Source organism: Pistacia vera, unplaced genomic scaffold, assembly GCF_008641045.1.
Source record: "Pistacia vera cultivar Batoury unplaced genomic scaffold, PisVer_v2 Contig171, whole genome shotgun sequence".
NCBI lineage: Eukaryota > Viridiplantae > Streptophyta > Magnoliopsida > Sapindales > Anacardiaceae > Pistacia > Pistacia vera.
Window position 1 is genome coordinate 175,786 of NW_022195801.1, and position 6,787 is coordinate 182,572.

Sequence of the window (6,787 nt, forward strand, 5' to 3'; positions counted from 1 at the left end):
TCAAATAATTTGAAATTTAATTAATTATATATTAAATTATAGATTTATAGTAGACTATTTAATTCATTACAACATTACATTATACTATTATAGTATGATCATATAATAATATAACATTACATAATAAATAATACTTAATTGATTATGAGTTATGATATATATTTTAAAATTAGTAATACTAATTTACTATATAAACATTAGCACAATACTTAATTGAATGATAAAAAATTTAATTAATTATAACATTATCTTATAAACATTTCATTATAAACATTAATTAAGCATTACATTATAGTTAATAATTACTCAATTAATTATAATATTATAATATTACATTATATTATGATTACTACTTAATTATAGCATTTATAGTTAAATGATTACATAATTACTAATTAGTTATGGATTTATAACTTACATTATAAACATTAGTAATTTACTATACATTTACATACTTAATTAAACGATTAAAAATTTATTAATTATAACATTACTTTATATATTTGTAATATGATTATTAATCAATTATAACATTCCTATAAACATTAGTATATTAATTAAATGATTTGAAATTGAATTAATTATAATATTAATTATAGATTTGAGTATGATTACTAATTCATTATACATTACATTATATATTTATAGTATGATACATATAATAATAAACATACATAATAATAATACTTAATTGATATTGAGTTATGATATTATATTTTAAACTTAGTAATTACTAATTTACTACATAAAACATTAGCACAATACTTAATTAAATGATAAGAAATTTAATTAATTAGACATTACCTTATAAACATTAATTAAGCTTACATTATAGTTAAATAATTACTCAATTAAATTATAATTTATATATTACTATATTATGATCACTTACTTAATTATAGCATTATATAGTTAAATGATTAGATAATTACTTAATTAGTTATGATTTATAACATTACATTTAAACATTAGTAATCTACTATACTTACAATTACTAATTAAACGATTAAAAATTTAATTAATTATAACATACTTATATATTTGAATATAATTACTTAATCAATTATAACATTCCATTATAAACATTAGTATATAATTAAATGATTTGAAATTTAATTAATTAAATATTAAATTATAGATTTGTGTATGATTACTTAATCATTAACATTACATTATACTATTATAGTATGATCCTATAATTAATAAACATACATAATTAAATAATTACTTAATTGATTATGATTTATGATTAATTTTAAATATTAGTAATTACTAATTTACACATAAACATTAGCAAATCTTAATTAAATGATAAGAAATTTAATTAATTATAACATTACCTTATAAATATTAATTAGCATTACTTATAGTTAAATAATTACTCAATTAATTATAATATTACTAATTACTAATTATAATCACTTACTTAATAATTTAGCATTAATAGTTAAATGATTGCATAATTTAATTAGTTATGAACTTATACATTCATTATAAACATTAGTAATTTACTATACTATTATACTTAATTAACGATTAAAAATTAATTAATTATAACATTACTTTATATATTTGTAATATGATTACTAATCAATTATACATTCCATTATAAACATTTTATATTAATAAATGATTTGAAATTGAATTAATTATAATATAAATTATAGATTTGTAGTATGATTACTTAATTCATTATAACATTACATTATAAATTATAGTATGACATATAATTAATATAACATTACATAATTAAATTTACTTAATTGATTATGACATTATATTATAACATTAGTAATTTACTAATTTACACAATATTTAATCGAATTATTATAATTTTATTAATATAAACATTATATATAAATTTTGGTATAGTTATTTAATTAATTAAACATTCTATTATAAACAATTTTTAATACTTAATTAAATGATTAAAAATTTAATTAATATAATATACATTATAATTAATAATATATTACTTAATTAATTATAACATTACAATTTACATTGTAGTATGATCATAATTAATATAACATTACAATTTACATTGATGTCATTCTTATTAATTATAACATTACAATTTACATTGTAATGATCACTTATTAATTATACATTACTTGTTTCTAATATTAAATTTACTAAATTATATTGGTATATTATAAATACCCAATTAACCAATTATAACATTAAATTAATAATTATAAACATTATAATTTATTAACTTATAAATAGACCCCTGGCAAATGGCAATGCTAGTAATAGTATTAAGAATTGTTGTTTGTTTAAATGATTTTGGTGAAGTTATTTTATGTGAATTGTGATGAATAATTGTTGTGTTTTGGTTTTGATTGACGAATTATGTGAATTGTGATGAATTGATTGAATTCAAGCGTTGCTTAGAGATTACAGGTTATGAGTTACATTGGACACAAATGAATGAATACGAAAATTTGTTAGGGGTGTATTTGTAAACTTATAAGGTGTTTTTGTTAGTTTTTAAACTAATAGGGGGGTAATTGATTTTTACAGGGTACCCTGGAAAGGAACCGGAACCTGTATTTAGGTTCGGTTCCTTGAATTGAAGAACCTGTACTGTGCTGGTTCCGGTTCCGGTTCCTTTTTTTGGGAACCTGTACTGTGCGGTTCCGGTTCCGGTTCCCCGGAAAAGTGCAGGGTACCCGGAACCGCTCACCCCTATTTGGAACATTGAGCCTCGTAAGCCTGAAAAAACTTTTGCAAGTTATTCTTAACAACCTTCAACTGTCGTGTGGCAGTAGTTAAATCATAAACTTTCTTGAAAGCATACTCTACAAACTAAAACTTGAGACATGAGTCAAGAATAGTTGCAATCGTCAACACAAGACTATAAGAATCCCAATATTTTGCAAATTTTAGGATCATTTGTTCCGTCATGCTCCAAACAACTTCATCCTCACTCATCCTCTCTTCAATTAAACGCAATTGAATTTCCCACACACATTTCAGGTACAAGTTTGCTATAGGATATTTGGAACATGAGAATAAAGTCGTAATATCATAAAATGGTTCCAAGAACTTGCATATCCTTGCCCTCCTATCCCATTCTTCATCTAAAATTTATAACTAAGATCTATTGTTGATAAAGCCACAACCACAGGATGTCGAATTCCATCTAGTGGAAACATCCAATCTTAACCCCATTGAGCTTTTCCCTCCTATTTGTACAACAAGTTCTCCAAACTTGATTCTTCTAGTCTTAGTTGCTTTAATATATTTCACACTATCTTGAATCTTATTTAAAACGACACTAGTAGCTTTTAACCCTTGAACAATAAGATTCAAAATATGTGCTAAACATCGCACATGGAAAAATTCATCCCTACCTAACAAAACATTCTGCAAACAAAGTGGTTCCTCAAAATATCCTCCATCATATCATTACTACTTGCATTATCCAAAGTGATTGAGAAAACTTTCTTTTCAATTCTCCATTCTTGCAAGAAAGTCATAATATTATCTGCCAAAACAATCCCTGAGTGTGGAGGCGAAATATGGTAAAAGTTCAGTATTTTACTTTGTAACTCTCAATCCTCATTTATATAATAAGCCGCCAAAGAAATATATCCCTCAGTTGTACCAAAAGTCCAAACATCAGAAGTTAAATATATTCTACTAGTAAGCCTCCCTAATTCAAGCTTAGATTTTTGCTTCATTCTTTCATATATTTTTAAGCAATCCACCTTAATTAGCGGTGTTCCTAGAATAATGCTTAAGCTCCTTACACACATACGAAAAAACTCTCCTAGTTCCTTGATTCTCCACATATGAATATGAATAATTATATTGAATAATTGATAATGCATATATTCACTATAAGTCTCTTTGACTAATCTTTCTACTTTGCAATTTATGATCATGATCAATCAATAATTTCCCTACATCATGATTGCCACGCTTTGGACAATCTTTCATATGACGCTTCAAATTTTTAGTCCCATGTGTGGCACTAACATATGCATAAGTTTTATTGCATGCCTTATACCTCGCCCTCTCATTCTTATTCTCATCAAAATATGTCTCAAAGTAATTCCAAACTTTTGATTTTTTACGTTTACTTCTAGAACTAGTTGCAAGAATACTAGAATTAGAAGGAGGTGGCATTACCTTAGAAGCATCGTCACTTGCTCTCATGTTAACCATATCCGTATCCATAGTCTCAGCATCTGCCATGTCAATGCTTGAGACTACAAAAAAAAATAATAATAATAATTTGAGGGGTTATACCATTTCAATGACAAGTAAAGGTTATTTAGTTGAACTCATTCCAGCTTTGAGATTTTTTTTTTATTAATAGTAAAAAAAGTTGTAATAATAAGCTAGTTAATGCATAGTTTTGTTTGTATATAAAAAAAAAAAAGAACTTGGGAGTTGAAGATTATCCAAGCCTAATTGTTTTACAATTAATTCAATTAAAAAATTATAGCAAAATTATCATTAGTTGCATGACAGTGTAGATAGACATATGTTAAGAAATAAATAATAGATAGAAATCTAGGTAGGACAAATGATTTGACAGATACATTATATAATTGTGAGAAGAAAAGTACCTTCTAGGAGACTAGGACTACGACTCCTTGATATCCTTCTAGGTACCTGTTACAATGCAGAGACAATGGGAGCCAAATATTAGACATCAAGCAAGAAGGTTTTTACCTCAAAACAAAAACAAGTTATACTAACTAGTAACCCTCCGCGGACTAGGTGATACAAGTGTTTTCTTTGTGTAGTCTCTAATTCTTTCTGAATTTCAGACCTTAAAGCATTTGTAAAATAGTTTTTCTCCTGAGTCCTAACTGAAACCACAATAAACCATATGTTATCTCTTAGAGATTTTTTTTCTTCAACAACTAAACACATAAACCAATGTAAAGTTCCTAAAATCAAACCAATGAATTTCTAATCAATCAAAATTTAAGTTTTCCTGAATAAACTAAATTAGTAAAATAAAAAATAAGATTGAAAAAAAAGACATAAAATGCACAAAGCAACCACTGCTACGGTGCTACCACCAACAACACTATAAAACCCACACATCTCCAGTAACAATTAAATACAATTTGAAACCCACATATTTCCAGTGACAATCAAACACAAATTAAAATCCGCAAATCTCCAGTAACTATCAGGCACAAATTTAAACCCATGGATTTCTAGTGACAGTAACAATCAAATTAAAGTCAAGAAGCAAACCTTTGCCACTGAACTGTTGAAGATAGAGGAGAGGAGAGGAGAGTGGGGTGTGCAAAGATGATAAAGGAATGGGCAACGACGGTAAGGAGACAAGGCTTGTAAACGAAATTAAAGTCAAGAAGCAAACCTTTGCCGTTGAACTGTTGAAGATGATAAAAACACAAAAATAAAAGCCAGCCCAAAAACAAAATATCAGAGAAGAAACTGACCTGGAAATTGATGAGAGATTCTGATGCCTTTGAGAGTAACGAACTGACGGTGGAGTGGAGTCTGGAGAGTAGATTGATGAGCCATTGAGAGTGAGTTCGAGTTTGGCAGTGGAGCGGAGAGTAGATTGATGGCGGAGTGGAGAGCAGATTGACGGTGGAGTGGAGTGCAGTGGAGGCGCAAAAGTTTTGAGGGAAAAGTTGGGGATTTCAAATATTGCAATTTGGGGGAAAAGGAATGATAAAAATTCTTTTAATTTCTTTCTTTAACACAAAGGGGTACCCACGAGCACCCGCAAGTTCACCCGTCTAACCCGTTGGCAAAATAGGTCGGGTCAGATACAGATCGAAGAAAACGGGTCCAATTTCAAGCACCTGCACCTTATATCTTTTTCCTAGGTATAGGATAGACTTGCAGGTCTGGACCGTTTTGCCAAATCTAGTTACGTTACTCTTGTTATTGATAATTGTTCTTATGATTGTCATTTCCATTTAGTTAATACAATAAATATTTGTTTCCAGAATTACAATGCTCTTTCTCTGCATTTTTGGCCTATTGTGTTGCTAGGATTGTGTGAAATCGATAGGGAGTTTCATCAAATTGGTATTAGAGCCTTGTTTGGGTAATGACTAAATCGAAAATGGAACAAAAGGTTGATGGATTGGAAAAAGAGATGGGAAGAGTGGAGAAGGAAATGGGGAGTGTGAAGGAAGAACTGGGAAGCATCAAGGGTTACCTACTTGAGCTTCGAGAATGGATGAGGTTGAAGGAGGAAATGGAGGCTAGTACTAGTCGTAATAAAGGCAAGACGAGTAACGGTGAGCACTCAAACAGCTACGACAATGACATGGTTGATCGGACCAAGGAAACAGAAAGTTCAAAGGATGAGAGGAAGAATAAGAAATTGGATTTGCCGGTGTTCAATGGAAAAGATCCTTACAGTTTCAAAGCTGATCGGTATTTTACGGTAAATCGTTATGAGGAAGAAGAGAAAGTGGAAGCTAACGCAGTATGTATGGAGGGATGTGCCTTGAACTGGTATCAATGGGTTGAATTGAGGGCGCTAATCAATTCGTGGGAAGCCTTTAAGGCTACCGTGGTTGCAAGGTTTAGACCATCCTTCAAAGGTCAACGTACGAAGCACTGGTGGCACTGAAGTAGACTGGCACAGTTACTGAGTATAGAGAAAACTTTGAGGCACATGCTGCGCCTTTGTGTAAGGTAGGGGAAGAGCTCTTGATGGGAGTATTTTCAAATGGGCTCAAAAAAGAGATAAGGGCTGAAATGCATCTAACCTAGCCCACTACACTGTTCACACTAATGGATCAAGCCTACCAAGTGGAGGAGAAGAATT